Source organism: Eupeodes corollae, chromosome 1 (genome assembly GCF_945859685.1).
Source record: "Eupeodes corollae chromosome 1, idEupCoro1.1, whole genome shotgun sequence".
In the NCBI taxonomy this organism is placed as follows: Eukaryota; Metazoa; Arthropoda; class Insecta; order Diptera; family Syrphidae; genus Eupeodes; species Eupeodes corollae.
Window position 1 is genome coordinate 240,897,549 of NC_079147.1, and position 19,799 is coordinate 240,917,347.

The 19,799-nt window shown below is 32.0% G+C and overlaps 1 protein-coding gene across 18 annotated transcripts in view; it reads left to right on the forward strand.

Annotated features, from left to right (window-relative positions):
* The first annotated feature begins 1,045 nt into the window (after nucleotides 1-1,045).
* The window catches only part of LOC129941823 (uncharacterized), a 110,379-nt gene continuing 91,625 nt past the window's right edge, over nucleotides 1,046-19,799 (forward strand). For 12 of the 18 annotated variants that reach the window (XR_008780933.1, XR_008780932.1, XM_056050558.1 and 9 more), the window contains exon 1: nucleotides 2,706-2,850. The gene's annotated coding sequence lies outside the window, so the exon portion shown is untranslated. Of the gene's footprint in view, nucleotides 1,318-1,724; nucleotides 1,823-1,928; nucleotides 2,178-2,705; nucleotides 2,851-19,799 lie in introns of those variants that run through there. The other 6 variants (XM_056050562.1, XM_056050574.1, XM_056050566.1 and 3 more) reach the window with 5 other exon arrangements.

Here is a 19,799-nt window from a genome sequence, read left to right on the forward strand (position 1 = left end):
CTGTGGTGATCATTACCGCGCTGCGCCTACCAGGAGGGTTTAAAACGAGGATTTTTGCCGGGCATATTATTTTTAGTAATTTTTTTCAAGTTTTTATATTTTATAAAAAGAAAACTGTCAATTCGATTTTTCTTAAAATTTTACCAGATGTCAAGTACCTACGTTATTTTTCGTTGCATACAATTATTTCAGAGATGTAACCATTTTTTGTTTGCTAAATATTCGAGGTGACAATTATTTCTTTTGTCAGTTTTATTGATTTGTAAAAAAAAGCCGTAAATTGGATTTTTTCCAAACAAATACGTCTTTATTATCACGTTACAATATATTTTATAATACAAAATTCAATTCAAGGAAAAGGAATTTTTTTATTGCTGCGGTTAAGAAAACAAGCACCCAAATTTTTAATTCGACAAATCGGACGATTATTTTGGTCCTATTTTGGTACGATTGGATAGAGTTTAAATAAAAAATTGCCTTTATTAGATAAAGAAAATGTTTTTATTTCTTTAACAGATAAGAGAGTTTTTTACGGATATAAGATTTTTATGTTCAATATTTTTATCACGGTTAAACGAATCCCGGATAATCGAGTTTCAACTGTATTTGCTTACCAAATCTCTGATTTTCATAGAACACTTATTTCCAGACTCTACTGTACTATCTCCCCAAAGAGAGTAATAAAAGCTCATTTCAAAGAGAACAAAACATTATCAAAAGCTTTCTAATTCCAAACACCACCAGACCAGCACCACGTTACTGTTCTTCTCCCTCCCCCAAATCATCCAGAGCGATAAAAGATACAAAACACATGCGAGTAAATAAAAAGTTGTATCTCTCTGTTTCTTCTTTTTTCCTTCAGCTGTTTTCATGTTTACCCATCGTTGCTTATGTTTAACCAGAAAACCACATTCTCCAAAAACAAACAAAAAGCTATAAAAAACAAAATCTAAGAGAATATCAATCTTCAATTTATACCACAAATATTATTTGTTTGGCAGAGATGGAGAATTTTTGTATTGTTGATATGTGGATGTGGATGGGCCCGATTCAGCTTCAGCCTTAATAGAGCCCCCAAAGTTTTAACTTTTTCTCTCGTCATCATCGTCGCGGTCGTCGTCGGCTCGGCAGTCTTGATTTTTTTTCATTCGAGAAAGGTACGTGGCGGATAAAAAAAATAATCAAGCAAAAACGACGCAAAGTTTGCGATTAATTTCAATATTTTTTGTTTTTAACTTTTACTTCTCGACGACGCACACGGTTAATCCGGATATTTCTGAAAAAATATTCAAAAACGATTTAGAATTTTCAAAAAACGTATAAAAATAAAACTTGATTAAAGTCAACTAAAAAATTTAAAAGAAAAGAAAGAAATCAAGCGAATAGATTGAAATAGAATTTTTTAAATCAAAATAAAAACGAGCAATATTTTTTAAACACTCCTTGAATTTTTGTGGGCATATGTGGCGGTTTTTCATAAATAAATAAAAATATACCTCTTGCGCTATTTAACCCATTTAGGGGGGTTCCTTTGAGGAGGACTTGAAAGTTATTGTGTGATTTTGTATTCAAAAGGATAACGCTGGATTTGTTTTTGTTGTACTCGAATAGTTGTCATAGGTGTTTTTGAATTCGGTGCTTCTGTGACTTCTAAGAGTGCGCTGGAATTGGAATTGTGGCTGAAAATATTATTGATTTCGATTTTCTTTGTTTTGTTTATTCAGTTTTAATATTGGAATGCGATTGTCACACCAAAATATCTTCCCTTTTCTTCAAACTAACTCCACAACAACATTCTCACACGCAATGCGATTTTGATCAAGTTCGTATTTGAAATTTCATTTCATCAAAAAATGTGTTAATTTTCAAAATATTTTGTTTTTTTATAATTCTTTTTATTTTTCAAAACAAATAAACAAAACAAAAAGATTTTTACTTGGATAATGTAAATAATTTAGATTCAGCTTTATCTTCATTGGCCTTCGATTCGAGAAAACGAAAAGTCAACCAAAACCACAAGTTTTGAAAAGAATATATAAATAATTTCTATTCAACAAAATTTCTTGGGAAGAAATTTAAAATGAAATAAGAAAATTAAGAAAAATAAAAGTACCTAAATATTTATAAACAAATTTAAAAAAGAAAACGGAAGAACACATATTTTGAGATATTTTCGAGTGAGTTTTATGTAAATTCTTTTATTATTTTCTGTGTCTTTCTTCATTGCAACAATAATATTTTGACAACAAAACATAGAATATAATTCTTGCACAAAGTTTCTGTTTTCTTTTTATTTACTTTTAGTCCTTTTTTTATATTCTTATTCATTCTTATTTGCTTGATTTATTCTTTGATTTTTTAAAATCACTTCTTAATTGTTTCAAAAATAAAAAGAAAATTGGAACTACAATTTACTTGAGTAGTTTGTTTTTCTTTTTTTCACATTCTAATTTTGTTTAATACTATATAAATTGTTGGTGTTCAGAGAGCAAGAAAAAAATATAAAATATTTTAACTAATTTGGCAAAACAAAAATAATACCTGATACAAATTGTGTGTGTGTGGAAAAATTATTCGAAAAATTTACCGACTGCAAATTTATTTAAACCAAACAAAAATCATTTTTTTCCTTTTTTCTCTTTCTTCTTTCATTTGTTTTTATTTCTTGTTCGAAAACAAAAAAAAATTACATACAAAAAATTAATAAACAAAACAAAAATAATAATAATAATAATAATAATAAACTTGTACAAAAATAATAAACAAAACGCACCATTTTTGGATTGAATCATCATTTTCAAAAACATCACAATCAACAAACGGATTACTTCTGCATTCGATTGGATAAATGTATGTTATCAACTTTTTTATTTTAAAATAATATATTTAATTCGAATTTTATTGTAATTTTATTTCAAAATCTATTTTCTAAGTTTATTTGAAATTTTGTATTTAAATGTTGCTGTAGCAAAATTTGAGAGAAATTTCCAGAGAATCTAGGAAATTGATTAGGTTTTTTACCAGGCTTGTTAAAAAAGTCAATCTTTTGGGAATTCAATGTTTTATGACTTCAACATGAAGATTGCATTTATTGAATTTAAATTAAAAAAAAAAAAACAGCACTCATTTGAATGCAATCAATTGATCACATTCGTTCTTTGCATTCATTTCAAGTCGGTGCCGTGACATAAGGGCAAGTGACATAAGACCAAATTGTAGAATTTGGCCTTACGATAATTTTGAAAGATTGCATTTATTGAATTTAAATTTAAAAAAAAAGAGCACTCATTTGAGTGCAATCAATTGATCACATTCGTTCTTTACATTCATTTCAAGTCGGTGCCGTGACATAAGGGCAAGTGACATAAGACCAAATTGTAGAATTTGGCCGTACGATATTTTTGGAAGATTGCATTTATTGAATTTAAATTTAAAAAAAAACAGCACTCATTTGAGTGCAATCAATTGATCGCATTCGTTCTTTGCATTCATTTCAAGTCGGTGCCGTGACATAAGGGCAACAAGTGACATTAGACCAAATTGTAGAATTTGGCCTTACGATATTTTTGTAAGATTGCATTTATTGAATTTAAATTAAAAAGAAAAAACAGCACTCATTCGAATGCAATCAATTGACCACATTCGTTCTTTGCATTCATTTCAAGTCGGTGCCGTGACATAAGGGCAACAAGTGACATAAGACCAAATTGTAGAATTTGGCCGTACGATATTTTTGGAAGATTGCATTTATTGAATTTAGATTTAAAACAAAAAACAGCACTCATTTGAGTGCAATCAATTGATCACATTCGTTCTTTGCATTCATTTCAAGTCGGTGCCGTGACATAAGGGCAAGTGACATAAGACCAAATTGTAGAATTTAGCCTAATGACACTTTTAGAAAGCGTCATAAGGCCAAATTACAAAAGTTGGCATTATGTCGCGTTCCAAAGGGACTTAAGGCTAATTTGGTCTTATGTCACTTTCAAACTACATATATCTTCAACAACTGAGAAGTTGGAGATGTACCTTAAGGTACATGCATTATTCTTGTACATATTTCCAAAGCTAAAGATTCAAAGAGGACACTAATAGCTTTAAATATTTTTATTTTGAATTGTAATTTTTGTAATGAAAGATAGAAAACGGCAACAAGTTTGTTTCTTAAAAGTGGAATGTTACACTTAAAATGGAATTTTGAGCTACAGAATTTGAGTCCCTTGGGGGGCTCAGGAAAAATAGTAACATTACATTTAACATAACATTTTTGAGAATTTGATTAAATAAAAATAACAAAAATCACCAATAGTAGTAAGTACATAAAATAAGATGGTTATCATGAGAGGAATGCACTATACGGAGCTGCTTAAATCCAAAAGATAGTGTCTTGGGAAATGGTTTGCTAGGTTTTGAATTAGATTTGATGTTGTTGGTGACATAAATATTGAGCAGCTAAAGTTATGTTCAAAGATTGTGACGATTCATCTGCGTATCGAGACATGACGAAACTGTTCATTACGGTGTCTGTTTTGAAAAAGTCCAAAACATCTTTAGCAGTAGTGGGAGTTTAAAGGAACGAATTGTTTCGAATTCGCATGAGCTGCCGTCTTACTTTTAAAAATTGAACCTGATAATACAAATGGCTGCAAAATGTTGGAAAAATTTGTCAAACAAATGAAAAAGTCTTATGCTAGTTTAACTAAATTAGAAGCTTACCTGTGGGGGTTCTCACAATCCCTTGAACATACTTCATTGAAGACTTCGCATATTCGCATTTAAACATTATTTTTTATTTAATTTATAGTTTTCATTTTATTTTTTAAATTTTCATTGGCTGTATGATTATGAGCGGCACTTGATTTTGGGATCCGAACTAAGTTTTCATTGTCGTACTTTTTAAATCGATTACCGCACTTGTGCTACAGGCTTAATTATATATCTTAAATAGTTTACAATTTCATCTTAATTTATATAATTGTTTAATATCAGGTATATATAACAATTTGGTTGCGTACTCTTAAGTCTTCACAAAACTCATAATTATAGATCAAATCACTTCGAACATCCATTTTAGGACTTTTTTCGTACAAGGCAAGAAGAACATAAATGAGTATTTGAAACTTTCCTGATTACATTTACTTACCATCTGTTGTTACTCTAAACATAATTCTAACGGTAAAGACCGGTTTTAGTTATTGAAAAAAGATCAACGCAAATTTGGTCTTAAGTAGCAAACAAATTTGGCCTTATGACACTTTCTGAAAGCGAAAGTCAAGACTTTGCATTGTTTTAAAATCGTTGCATTCTCACTCAATTCAATAAATGATTTTCAATGATTGCATTCTTTAAACAATTGCATCCTTTTATATACACGTGCACTTCAAAATACATATAAAGTATGAATGTACGAGTATTTATATCGTTGTTCTTAAAAACAATCCTTTACAGTTTGTGGTTGAATCACTATAAAAAGTAACAACTATGTAATTAATCGCGCATGAATTTTTTAACAATAACATCAAGGAATCCTTTTTTATTAAATAGCGGGTGTTTGTTTTTATACATATGGTTTTCGATCTGTAAATACTTTTTACGGAGTTGGTCGTTTTGACAGCTGTCATTTGATTTCTGTTCAGTGCCCTAAATCGTTTTATTAAACAACGCAAGACTATTTTATTTGTAGTTATGGGAAGTCACTTGTCTACCCTGATAAGCTCAAGATAATTGACTTATAGGAAAAATAAAATAAAATTTCCAAAAGTGTATATACGCCCCCCTGTATTATTGTATTATATAGTTTTTTTTTGTTGAAACTAAGTGCGCTTAACAAATGACGTCTTTGCAACTCTCCGCTGAATTGAACCACCTAACTCAGCTGGTCAACGAGTCCACTCGAGCAGAAAACATTCTTGACTTATTTCTCACCTCTGACCCTAATAAGTACACTATTAGTGTTTTATCTTTCTTTGGCACATCTGTCCATTGTGTCAAACCGCAAATTTCTCGTGTCAAAACTCTCCAGTTAAAGAAAGAGCTCCTGAGGAAAACCGTTTGACAAAAACCGTTGTTTCAAAGCCAATCCTACTGAAGAAAACCGGAATAAGTTCAAGCAAGCCAGGAAGGCCTGCAATGCCCACATTCGGCGGACCAAGTATTTAAATTAAGTAAAATTTGTTGGTCATTTGTAAAAAATATGACGAATTCTTCCTCTTCCTCTGTTTCTACACTCGTTGTCAATGGCACTCCATTTGTTAGCTCTTTAGAGAAAGCTAAATTTTTTACTAGGCAGTTCGCCGCCAATTCAACGCTACCCCTGCCAGTGAGTGTTATGACTCCCCATGTAATCAAGCGCGTTAGTGATTCTATGGGGACAATATTTTTTCGCACTAGTACTGAGTGCTAAAAAATCTTAACATACATAAATCTGCTGGTCCAGATGGTTTCCCCGCTATTGTTCTGAAGCTGTGTTCTTCTACGATGGCAAAACCACTGCATAAGCTTTTTCACCTTTATTAATCCTCAGATCTCGATCCGAGCGGATGGAAAACCGAATTGTCCAGCCTATTTCCAAAAAATGTGAATCTCCCTCACCCTCTAATTACCGACCGATTGCATTGATTGATTCTTTCCAAAGTCATGGAAACGGTGATTAATTATCAGCTCAAGAAATATCTCGAAGATCGAAAGCTTCCTAATGACCGCCAATACGGATTTCGTAGCAATAGGTCTACTGGTAATCTCAAGGTTCATCTCACCGAACAGTGGAGCAAATCTTTACATCGTTTTGGAGAGAGTGAGATTATTGCACTTGATATTTCAAAACTTTGATAGGGTTTGGCATCAGGCTCTCTTATCGAAAATACGTGCTTTCGGTTTTCATGAATACCTCCTTCATTGGATAAGTAATTACCTTTTGAATCGTTCAATACAAGTTGTATTAGATGGATTCAAGTCTGAAAACCACAAAATAAATGCTGGTGTACCCCAGGGCTCTGTTCTATCTCCAACACTCTTTCTCATTTTTATTAATGATCTCTTGTCTGCAACTTCTAATCGAATACATTGTTTCGTAGGCGATAGTACTCGTAGCTTTTCATATTCGCTTTCAGATTCACGAGCCCAATTTCGGTCGTACTGTCAGGTACAGATATTCTTTTTTTAGCCGTACTACTCGAATATGGTATGCCTTGCCACACTATATCTTCCCCAGCCATTGCAATATTCATGAATTCAAAACCAGTTTGCACCGACACATACACTTCTTTTTAACATCTCTCTCCCTTTCCTAGTGCTAACAGTGTGTCTATATAATAAGGGTGTGCGCTTATTATAATAAAAAAAAATGTCATTTAAAGAACTTCGAAAAGAAAACAAACAAAAATTGAAACATGAGCTGTTTTTTGCCTAAATATTCGAATATTTGAGACGTTTTTAAGTAGTATTTGTTGAGAAGATTTGTTTTGTTAAGAAAAAAATCAACTTATTTTTATGTATTTTTAGCAGATTTCAAGAACTTTATTCTTCATCGAAAGTAATATTAAAAATTAATTATTTGTTATTGAAAAAAATGTCTTAACTCATAACAATTCTTTGTAAAATGTGTAGACAAACGGATTTTTTTTCTTAAAATAATGGACTTAGGTTTTCGAAATGTCAAAAATTTCAATGTTTTCAATTTGACAAAGCTGGTTGGCAAAGACAAACTTTCGAACACAAAATAGAATATTATCTTATCTGTTATCATTTTTACTGTCGTATGTGTTGTCGAACTTTTTCCAAAGATGCCATTAAAAACCGACCTTTTATATAAATTTAAAAGTAGCAGTAACTCAAACTATTTTTTTCCTTAACTTTCGCATTCTTCAAATGAACCCTAGAAGGAACAAATTCGGGGCTCGTGAAACTTGTAAAATGTTTGCTAGGTAAAACAAAATAAATTCATACTTAATCTCGAGATTGTCCGTTGAGCTTTAATTGAGGAATTTATTAAAACCATTCACATTTCTATATCATTATAAACATCAATCATTTACTTCTTTTTGTAAATGAATCTTAAAATAATAAAGAACTGATGTTTTCTAAAACCCTTTTTAATCTAGTTTTAACGTTATTAGTTATTTAATTGATATAAAGAAGTATGTTCTAAACTTTTATGTGTTAAACTGTTGTCATAAAAAGTTTGTTGAATTAAATAACGAGTTTCCTCTCAAATCGACGAAACAGTGTTGGGCTTCTGGTTTTAAAAATAATCAGTATCAACCATTTTTAGAGAATCAGTTCAGCATTCATTGTTAACAACTTTCCATATATAATGCAAAATACCTTGGTAATCTGAGAACAATAGTTTCAAAGCTAAATGTAATAAAAGCATGTCAATGTTATATCAACTTTTTTGTTTCTTCCGGAAAATTTACTTTTCTGGGTTGTAAGGATCTACAGCGACGATATCTGCGTTCTAAGGGATCTTTTAATAATATGTATTGTTAAATTCTTTATTTAGTCAACATTTTGAATTATAGTGTGAATTCAGTTTAAGTAGCAACAGCTTTAAAATGACAATGTCTATGACACCCTATTGGTTGTCTTAATAAGTTCTAGTAAATTGATGATTTTATAAAAAATTTCATGTTGACTCATATTTTATCCAAAGAGATTACATTTTTATGAATCAACAATTTGCTTTAAATGACGTAACTTAGCTCAAAATCAATTTCTTTATAACAAAGTATTTTATCGGTCAAACGAATATTTTATCGTCTGCCATTTATTCTATCTATGAACAATGTACGAGGACACAGTTCAAAAACCTAAAAATCAAATTTAAATTTGGTTGTTGTCCTACATTTGATATTTCGACTTAACCTCTTAAAATTGTTCAGATTAAAAATGTTGATTTATGATGATGAAGATAAAATACACCAAACATTATTCAAAATCATTTAACTTCCGAGGTATTAACTTGTAGCCTAACCTAAACCTATAAAGGTAGGTGCCTTGCATAAGTAATTCTCAAAAAGAGCTTCTAAAAAAAAAACACAAACAACGTCTACCCTTAAAAGGGATGTGTAATCCTTAAAAAGGGTAAACAAGCTCTTCTTTTGTTTATCGTTTTGTGTGGGGTTGATTAAATTTTAACCTACTGCCATCCTTTTTTAGAAAAAAGGTTTTTTTTTTCTTCATTTTTATAAAAGAAAGTTTAAGCTTTTGCGCAGGACTCTGTTCTCTTTGTACATAAAAGAAAAACTTTAGGAGTTTCTCTTAAAAAAAAGTAAAATAGGAACCTCAAGAATGACATCATGCTTTGTTTTCGTGCATTAGGATAGATTAAGTACCTCTCAGGTACCTTACCTACCTCGTGTAGTTCAATGATTTGAAGTCAATAACAACCTTTTAAATTAATAAATTCAGGTTCTTTATAATACTGATGGTGTAGGGGTCTAATAAATTTACTCCAATGAAAAAAATGTATGTGATGTGTGTTTGTTTTTCGATAGGTAGGTAAAACTTCACGAAATATACTTTTTTGGTGTTCTATTCAACCGAAAGTAATCTAGGGAGGCTTTGCGGTTTAGCCATATTGCATTGTTTAAAAAAAAAATACAAAATATTTTGCCAATGTTTCATAACTTGTGCTTTTTTAAAAGTTATATTAGCTGTCAAGATTTTGGAGTCCAATTGCTGTTGATTTCATACAAAGCAGGCCAAAAAAATAGGATAACTTGGTTTAAACTTCAAAATGGAATTTGTTGATGTTGATTAGTTATGTATGAAACTAGCTGACCCGTCAGACGTGCGTTTCTCATGTCAAACTGTATTTAAAGTAAATGTATTCTGATGTTAATTCAATAAAAAATGAATAAGAAAGATGTATCAATACAACATTGTTCATGAGGGTCAAAGTGTAAATCAAACGTCATTATGTAATTCCATAAAATAGTACTTAATACCCGTGTTTTGGCATTCTATAAATAGTATAGTAGAAAATTACCAAGAAAACCCATCGGCAGTTATATATTTAGGAATACATGTCAGAATAATAATTTACAAAAAAAAAACAAATATGTAGAAGAAAGTTTTGTGAAAATCAAAAGTTTAAATTTACTTCAGCAACAAAAAAATTAACTAAAACTAATAAAATGACAATTTTCAAGAGGAAATGGTGAGAAAACATCTGGAAATTGAGATTCTATAAAAAAGTTCATTTAACAATTGCAGCTTCGACATGAAATATAAACATCAAGAAGGGGGTTTGTTCGTAGACTACTACATTAACGAGCGAGCTTGTAGATCTTCTTAGTTCTTTAAATACTTGAATCGAGTTGAAATGAGCTTGATTCAGCGACCGGAATCGAGTCATAATATGTGAAGAAAAACCTGTGTGGAGGAGTTAGTTTTACAGATAATGCATTATGGTCTGTTTATTTGCATGTTTGTGTACAAAAAATTTAGTTTTGTTTTAATCTAATTAAAAATTGCACATAGTGTAAGTAGTATATGCTTATATGGTGCTGAACTATTCAGTTCTTCATTGTTAAACACCAATCAAACTATCTAACTTGTACTTCATAAGAAATATCGAAACACCATTTGCATTTTAGAAAAAACTGTCAAACTTAATCATTTTTAAATCTTCTTCTGCGGTGGAAACATCAAAAAGATTTATTTAATCTAAACTGCGATAAAACTTTGGTGGAAATATAGCAAAACTTAATTATTTTTTCTATTGTTTTCTTTTGCAAAATAAGCCCAGTTAGTCCATTTTCATTAACAAAACTAAATAATATCAACAGTAACAGATTGATTTTTTTCCCCAATGGAAAACACATGATTCCAAATGCACAACTACTCAACGAACACAGCCATCGATATACAAATGCAATATCAAAATTTGAGAACGAAATTCGACACTCGTATAAATTTCAAAAACCCATCCGTAGTAGGATTCCACTTTAACTTTTATCGGTAATATTCATACTGCGGATATTGTTTTTGTTATTCGTGTAAAATCGTACTATACTATTTATAGATTTTCCAACAGAACACGGGTATTGCAATGACTGGGAAAGGCAGAGTGTGGCAAGGTATTCCACATTCGCGTAGTACAGTTAAAGAACGACACTATGACCAAAGTTGGGCTCGTGGGTATAGCTTAACTGTTTAAGGTGGCTATTTGCCTAGAGCAAAACATAAATAATACTAAAACGGGGGAGACAAGAAGCTTTACGTCAATGTTCAAGCGAAGAGGCACATAAAAATGATTAAATGATGATGTTATCACCAATCAATCTAATTGCTCTAAGTTGAAAACTGTCCAAGAGGCTTAATTTAGTAGCAGGACCACCATCTCAGGAATAGGAGTTATACACAGGCTTGGGATGTATAGATGTAATTTCTTGTAGATAACACTAAAATCTGAACGGGAGAACAACTTCTTGCATCGCTCAGAAAAACCAATAATTTTGCGGCATTTTCGTTCCACCCCGAGTAAAAATGTTGGCCCTATTTTTGTCCCCAAAATTCAGGTTCTCGGGACAAGAGAGAGTTTGTGATACACAAACCGAGAATATAGAGATGTGCAATGCTGTTTAGGTCGGAATTTAATGAGCTTATCATACTTTGTCGTTGTAGTTCCACATCCGAAGAAGAGGGATCTGAGTGTGAAAACGAATATACAAAGCTAAGAGTACTATCGTCAGCGAAACAATATATTCGATTAGAAGTTGCACACAGAAGATCATTAATAAAAATGAAAAAGAGTATTGGAGACATAACAAAACTCTGGGGCACACCACCATTTATTTTATAGCTTTCAGACTTGAACCCATCCAATTTTATTTGTATTGAACGATCCGGAAGGTAATTACTAATTTAATGAAGGTAGGATTCATGAAAACTCGATAAGAGAACCTGACACCAAAATATTGAGGGCAATAATCTGACTTTTCCCTTGTTTGTTAAGATATACCATTAAATCACCAGTGGACCTATTGCTGCGAAAGCCGCAAAAAGAAGCTTTCCATTGTTGAAATATTTCGGTAGTTAGTGCAATTGGTCGATAATAACAGGGCAAGGAGGATTCGCTTTTTTGGAAATGGGGTGGACAAGTTCTGTTTTTCATCTACTCCGGACGAGACCTGAACAGTAGGACAGATGAAAAGCTCACGTTGTGGTTTTGTTAGCGTTGAAAAAAACCTCTTCAGTAAATCATCCGGCTCAGCGTATTGAAGTTTGTCAAGATTTCCACAGAATACCTAATGGGCTCAACTAAAGACAAAGTAATAACTCTTATTGGCAAAGAGTTAAGCTTAGGAGTGTAGGAATCAAGGAAGATGAAGGGTGTTCCATGTTTTTTACGAGTGTCCAACAAGTTGTATTGGTTTTTTCGCAGTATTATTAGCCATAATGTTTGCATAAGTTTAGTCAGTCTAAAATGGGCATTGCAGGCTTTTCTGGTTTGCTTGAACCTTTTCCGGCTTTTCTCAGTAGGGTAAGCTTCACATCAACGGAAATTTACTTCTTAAAACCTAAAGAAGTAAATCTCTTTACAGATCGTTTTCTTAGGTTTGATGCTTTTAACGCTGTCTAGGATAGAAATTCTTATTCCCAAGAGAATCAAACTTGTGATCATTGTCAGTGCTTGCCACTATCGAGGAAGCATAGTGACCAGTTAAAGATAGTGAAGTAATTATGTATAACGACTTATTAAACGTTAACATAATTTAGATTTTTCATGATAATGTGTTAACTTTATTTATGTGTATAAATAAAAATGTCCCTACTATTTTGGCAAAAGCTGTACACTACAATGTCGAAATTGCGTAAATCCCCAGTAAAACGGTCTTCTGTACTTTATTTTCTTATTTTTTTTAAACTCATTAAATATTTATGAAGCCCTCATATCAGCCATCAAGTAAAAGGGAGAAAAGTTGTTTAAATTGACCTAGAGTCAGTTTTTAATGCCACCTTTGACCTTAAACTTTCGAGGAAATGCCACAGATCAAAGTCCAAAATATTGCACCAAACGAAATAGCACACTAACGGCCTTTCACTTAATGGAAGCTCTCAGTTTCTTGAGATGCATGTAGTTCCTTTAACTTTGAGGTATCATATTCACAGGTCAAGTGTTGCAATATGTTTCCTTATCCATTTTTCCCTTACCGTTTTTTTTTCGTTTCAAAATGTCAAAGTCTCACATCTGTCTACGATTTAATATCCTTCGTCCGTAATAAAGGACATTGGAGAAGGACGTTGTGTTCAGGCACAGGACTGCTATGTTTTACTTTTGCTTATTTGAGAAAATGTTTGATTCTTTGATTGTTTGTTTGTTTGTTTGATTGGCACAGATTTAATCAATTCATTCCGCATTTTCAGATATCATAACTTTTTATTTTATCTGCAACTAGGCAAAGTAATTTATAAGATTTAGACTCTCTGTATTGACTGAACAAATGGAGTGACCTGCGCATTGTAAACACATTCCACAAATTCAATAGCATTTTTGTTTACAAAATTTCATTTGAGAGAGGAAATGTAAGGGAATTATTGTCTTTTTGTCTGAGACCGGAAATGCTTTTAGGGTGGTTTTATTTTATATGTTTGTACGTAAATGTAAATAAACTTTCATTACTTACTCGTAAATAATATGACAAAAAAGAATAGAATTCTAGCGTAGACAAATGTCTGGAGATAATGGCATTCAATTTGGTAAAATGCTGTAAGTTTGTAGAATGCTAAAAGCAATTTATTGAATTTATATCTCATCTTGATAAAGTTTTAGTTTTATTTGTGTTTATAAATTTGTACACAGATACAGAAATATCGCCATGTGGCATTTGAGACATATACAACGGCAATATTATCACAATAATTTGTATACTTTAAAAGATGTATCCACTGTAGCAAATATATATTTCGAAATGTCTTTTTGACGACAGCATTTTATGAACATATCCCAATTCCTATCAAGGAATTTTCTCGAATGTCTTACAGATAAACGTCAGGGAGATACATTTGCCGTCAAAAAGGGTGTGTCCAGATCAAAAGAACATTAAATAATAATGAATAAAACGTTTAAGGAAATTAAAACATTTGTGAATTTTTTTTAAGGTATCTCAAGACTTATAGTCAGATACATAGAGTTTTTACTTCCTTTAAAAATTGAAATTGTTCAAATTCGAAAAGTTTCATACAAAACCGAAAAAATCGATATTTGGAGAAAATTATGTTTTCGATTGGTTAAACAATTCAAATCATGTAAGTTTTTAATAGGTATGACAATACCTCAGTTAGTTTAAAAGACCTTGTCTTCTAAACAAACAAGTTTATAATTTTCAGAAATCAGTTCTTTCTCTTAAACTAACGCTAAATGCTCCAGAATAATTGAAAGCTGTCAAGTTAAATAGATCTGTATTCACCAATAATTCAATCTGAAATCGAATAATTTCTTAAAAATCAATCTTAAAAATGAATAAATATATCAATCACTAAATTGTCTGCTGTTTGTCAAGGATCTATAAATCTATTTGACATTTTGGAGTTTGACGTTTGTACCACATTATTATGTAAATAGTGAAGTTGGATCTGTTTGTAATTTAGATTGACATGTGGCCTTTTTCTTTTTTAGTTTAGAGCTGAGCACTGAGCAGAATCTGAGCGAACAGAGTAGAGTAGAGTAGAGTAGAGTAGAGTAGAGTAGAGTAGAGTAGAGTAGAGTAGAGTAGAGTAGAGTAGAGTAGAGTAGAGTAGAGTAGAGTAGAGTAGAGTAGAGTAGAGTAGAGTAGAGTAGAGTAGAGTAGAGTAGAGTAGAGTAGAGTAGAGTAGAGTAGAGTAGAGTAGAGTAGAGTAGAGTAGAGTAGAGTAGAGTAGAGTAGAGTAGAGTAGAGTAGAGTAGAGTAGAGTAGAGTAGAGTAGAGTAGAGTAGAGTAGAGTAGAGTAGAGTAGAGTAGAGTAGAGTAGAGTAGAGTAGAGTAGAGTAGAGTAGAGTAGAGTAGAGTAGAGTAGAGTAGAGTAGAGTAGAGTAGAGTAGAGTAGAGTAGAGTAGAGTAGAGTAGAGTAGAGTAGAGTAGAGTAGAGTAGAGTAGAGTAGAGTAGAGTAGAGTAGAGTAGAGTAGAGTAGAGTAGAGTAGAGTAGAGTAGAGTAGAGTAGAGTAGAGTAGAGTAGAGTAGAGTAGAGTAGAGTAGAGTAGAGTAGAGTAGAGTAGAGTAGAGTAGAGTAGAGTAGAGTAGAGTAGAGTAGAGTAGAGTAGAGTAGAGTAGAGTAGAGTAGAGTAGAGTAGAGTAGAGTAGAGTAGAGTAGAGTAGAGTAGAGTAGAGTAGAGTAGAGTAGAGTAGAGTAGAGTAGAGTAGAGTAGAGTAGAGTAGAGTAGAGTAGAGTAGAGTAGAGTAGAGTAGAGTAGAGTAGAGTAGAGTAGAGTAGAGTAGAGTAGAGTAGAGTAGAGTAGAGTAGAGTAGAGTAGAGTAGAGTAGAGTAGAGTAGAGTAGAGTAGAGTAGAGTAGAGTAGAGTAGAGTAGAGTAGAGTAGAGTAGAGTAGAGTAGAGTAGAGTAGAGTAGAGTAGAGTAGAGTAGAGTAGAGTAGAGTAGAGTAGAGTAGAGTAGAGTAGAGTAGAGTAGAGTAGAGTAGAGTAGAGTAGAGTAGAGTAGAGTAGAGTAGAGTAGAGTAGAGTAGAGTAGAGTAGAGTAGAGTAGAGTAGAGTAGAGTAGAGTAGAGTAGAGTAGAGTAGAGTAGAGTAGAGTAGAGTAGAGTAGAGTAGAGTAGAGTAGAGTAGAGTAGAGTTCTAAGCAGAGTATGTTCAGAGCTTACTGATTTAATTATAAAACAACTTAAGCACTAAACTGTCATGATTTGAAATGTCGTCTATTTGAAGATGTTCAAAATTGTCTTTAATCGAATTAATTAAAAAAAACAGTCATATCGTTGTCCCATTTGAATGCTATATGCAATTAGTTTTTTCTAAATTATCTTTCCTTCTGCACTAAAGCGACCAGCCTCTTTCTCCATTTTTATTGTTTTGACGATGATTTTTTTTAATTTCCCGGCTTTCAAATATCAAATTGTTTGTGTTCAGCATTTTACTCATTTAACTCTGTTATTTTATTTAGAGCTTACAGAGCGCGCTCTGAACAAGTTCAGAAATAAAAAAGAAACACGAATTTGAAGCTCTTAACGATCAGAGCTCAAAAAGAAACACAATTATTTTTTTGACAGTTTGAGCTCTGCTCTGAACTAAAAAAGAAAAACGCCAATCATAGTCTTTTTCTTCTCGCAGAAGGCAAAATGCTATAAATCTATTTAACATTTAGGCATTTGACGTTTGTAACACATTATTATGTAAATATTGAAGTTGGATCTGTTTGTAATTTAGATTGACATCGTAGAGCTTTTTCTTTTCGCAAAAATGTGTTGGTATTAAAATCGAATAGACTTGTTAATAAAATATTTAAATTATCTTCTAATTTGCTATTTTATCCGAATTCTTGACTTTTTAAAATTAATTGTTTTCTGATCATATTATTTCTCTCAGAGGTGGCAACTGATATCTTTCATCTTAAAACATTTTGTGTGGCAACTCGAAAGATAACCTTATCTTATTGCTAATGTTCCACAAGCGATTCAGGACCTTAAAGGCGGAATTCGTGAAGTTTACGAGGACATCAACCTTTGGAAATGTAAAATTTCATAATGAAACAATGAAAATGTGCTCAAATGTCAAATTTCAAATGACAAAAACTCCCCACTTCCTTAAGTTTTGGGGTAGTTACCCAACAAACTTTATACATGCTTATTACTGTATAATTCTATGATTCCTTTAAAATTCTATAGTTTTGAAATAATCCACAGTACACACTAATAAATGTTCTTTCTTTTTTTTAATCGACCCGCCTTACTCGTCCTAACCAAACTACACCAAACCAAGCACTCTGATAAGTACCCCTCTTAAACAAAATATATTTAATAATATGACTTTAACCTACATCTTTTATGGAGTGGATATATTCAAAACCGTATCCCATCACTTTCAACTGGCATCACATTTCACTTTCAATTTCAAAATGAATATAAGCACGTTTTTCAGGTATGTACCTTATGCCTACTTTCTATGAATATAGACAACTTTTGGCTCCTATAACAAATTCCAATTGAATATTCACTGCAGTATTTACAGCTTTAAGCCTTGCCATGCCTTGCCTTTTCTTTAAACCACTTCGTCCTCCCCAACGTTACGCCCAAAACATAAAAAAATACTTCTAAATATCGACCGAAGACACCAAAATGTAGGTCGACCTAGTCCACCTTGTGTACTGAGTATATTATGTACTTAACCCCTATGTGTAAACTTCAACTTTTCCTCTAGCTTTATCATCATGATGGCGGGTGCTTCGTGATTCGTGCTCCTATATTCCAAACCGCGCCAAAGCCAAAATTGGAGAACAAACATAATGTTCCTTTTTTGTGGTGATAGAGAATGTTTTTTTGTCTATCTCTCTTTCTCTCTCTCCTGTCAGTCTTCTACGTTATTTGGTTTTTTTTTTAGAAAAGATTGATTTTTTAAGTTGATAGCTGGCGTTCCTTTGGAAAATGACGTCATTTGCCCACTGTGTCGCGTCTGTCACATTCTTCTTTTCACACTTCAATTTTGAACCTTCTCAAAGAAGATTACCTTAATTTATTTTTGTTTTGCCATCTAAAAACTTTGAATTATGAATAAAGAAGCTTAGACGAAATCAAAAAAGAAACACAAAATAAACAAAATAATTGGGAATGGAAGTGACGCAACATTTTTTATAATTTGAGCACAACTAAAAGCGTGCATGGTAGGTCGTAAATATGAAAACAAATTCAAATGAACTCTTTTTGAAAAATGAATGCGAAGTTAAATAATGGCTTTTAGGTTGACAACCTACCTCTCAACGTATGTACAAAGCTTAATGGAGTTCCTAAACCCTTCGTTTTATAATTAAGTAATGGCAGGACTGGATGTAGTAAGAAAGTCGCTAAACATGAGACAATTACGAAATAATAGACATAAATTATGTAGAGGTTAGGTACCTAATGTAATGTGCAAGCCTTAACTTTGTGACAAACCTAATGATTGATTGTTTTTTAAAATTATTCTAAATATCTTATAAATGTACAGGGTGGTTCCTTAGAGGTATAGAACCTTGAAATAGAATAAAACAAAGTTGATTTTTTTTTAAATTATCGTGAAATTTCTTTTATGCGAAAAAAGATAATCTTCTCGCTGGTTCAGAGTTCTGGAGGTCCAATTTTCTTCGACTTTTTTCAAAATTTGTGGCCACGATCGACTGTAACTTTCTGGTCAACATCGTTTCTTAAGAAGTACGGACCAATTATTCCACTTACCATAAAGCACAGCAAACAGTCAGTTTTTTATAGATATAACGTAGGCTCAATACACACTTAAGCATTATCATCACTCCAATTTCGTCTATTGACATATAATTTCAACCCAAGTGAGCAAAATCTTTAAACAAAATTTGCGTATTTCGTATTTCGAACAGAAAATTGGTTTTCACAATATTTGCAATTTGGACGTGCTGTTCAAGCGTCAATTCAAGTTAAAATTCGAAACGAAAACAAATAAAATCACTTGACAGCTGTCAAAATGGTCTACAGCTAAAATAGTGTTGCCAACTTAAGGTTCTTGTAAATGCATGAAAAACAACAATCACTTGCTTTCTTTTAGAGAAAATAACTTGGTTTAAACCATTATTAACTAGACGAATTTTGACCCTTAAATAAATCTGCAAGTAAAAGTTTTATAAAATAGAAACAAATTTGTTTTTATTAATTGACATTTTAAAGAATATTCTTAATATCTTAAAAGAAATCTGACATCCAGACGAAAATCTAACAAAAATATAGTTGTTTGGCTTTTGTGGCGGTTTATCTTTATTTTCATCATAACATAATTTTTTCTAATTTTCACTTGATAGTTTTAAAACAAATAATAAAGTTAGGCAAATATTTTTAAATTTAATAACTGATAAATTTATGAAATGTAAAAATAAATCACTTCAAATTCGTCCAACGTAAACATTATACATTCATTGAGCAGGCTGACGATATACATTAGGAACTTGAAGGTAAAGCAAGTTCTAGCATCTGATTGGCTTATAGCATTTTCACACCAAACCCAAAACCCGGTTTTCGGCAAAAAGTTTTCGAAAACCCAAAAATCGTTCACACCGAACATTTAAAAGTTTTCATTTGACATTTATTTATTTAACACCGGCTGTCAAATTTTGTATTGATGATCAAATTTGTGATTAAAAAGTTTTGTTCTTCTCAAATTATGTGTGAAAATAAAATAAATTCTAAAAAATTCAAATTGATTTTAACGTAACACTAGCTCGTCTCGAAGAAGAGTTTCAACTGAAGTTCTGGGGACGGGTAGAATGGGCTCACGCATGAACCAACAAGAACTACAAGGTCGCTTGGCTGCAGCTATCCTCTTTGTTTACTTCAACCGGTCTAAACAATTCACTAAGGAGAAGTTAATTGTTTAGAAAATATATCCTAGAATCAACAACAAACAAAACTGTTGCAATAAAAAATCATTTTATTTAAAATATTTTCCTCTTCTTTCAGAACAAATTCAATCCAAATACTGAGCTTATCCCTATTGCTTCTGCTGGCCCAATGTCCCTTCAGAATCGCCATATATTGTGGCCGTCCGAGCAACTTATAGACGGGGTTGAGAAGAATCTGAACGATTTCGTGTAGGTCCTTATGGCCGGAGCAGAAAAGGTCAATTACTAGTTCCAGATTCGTACCAAA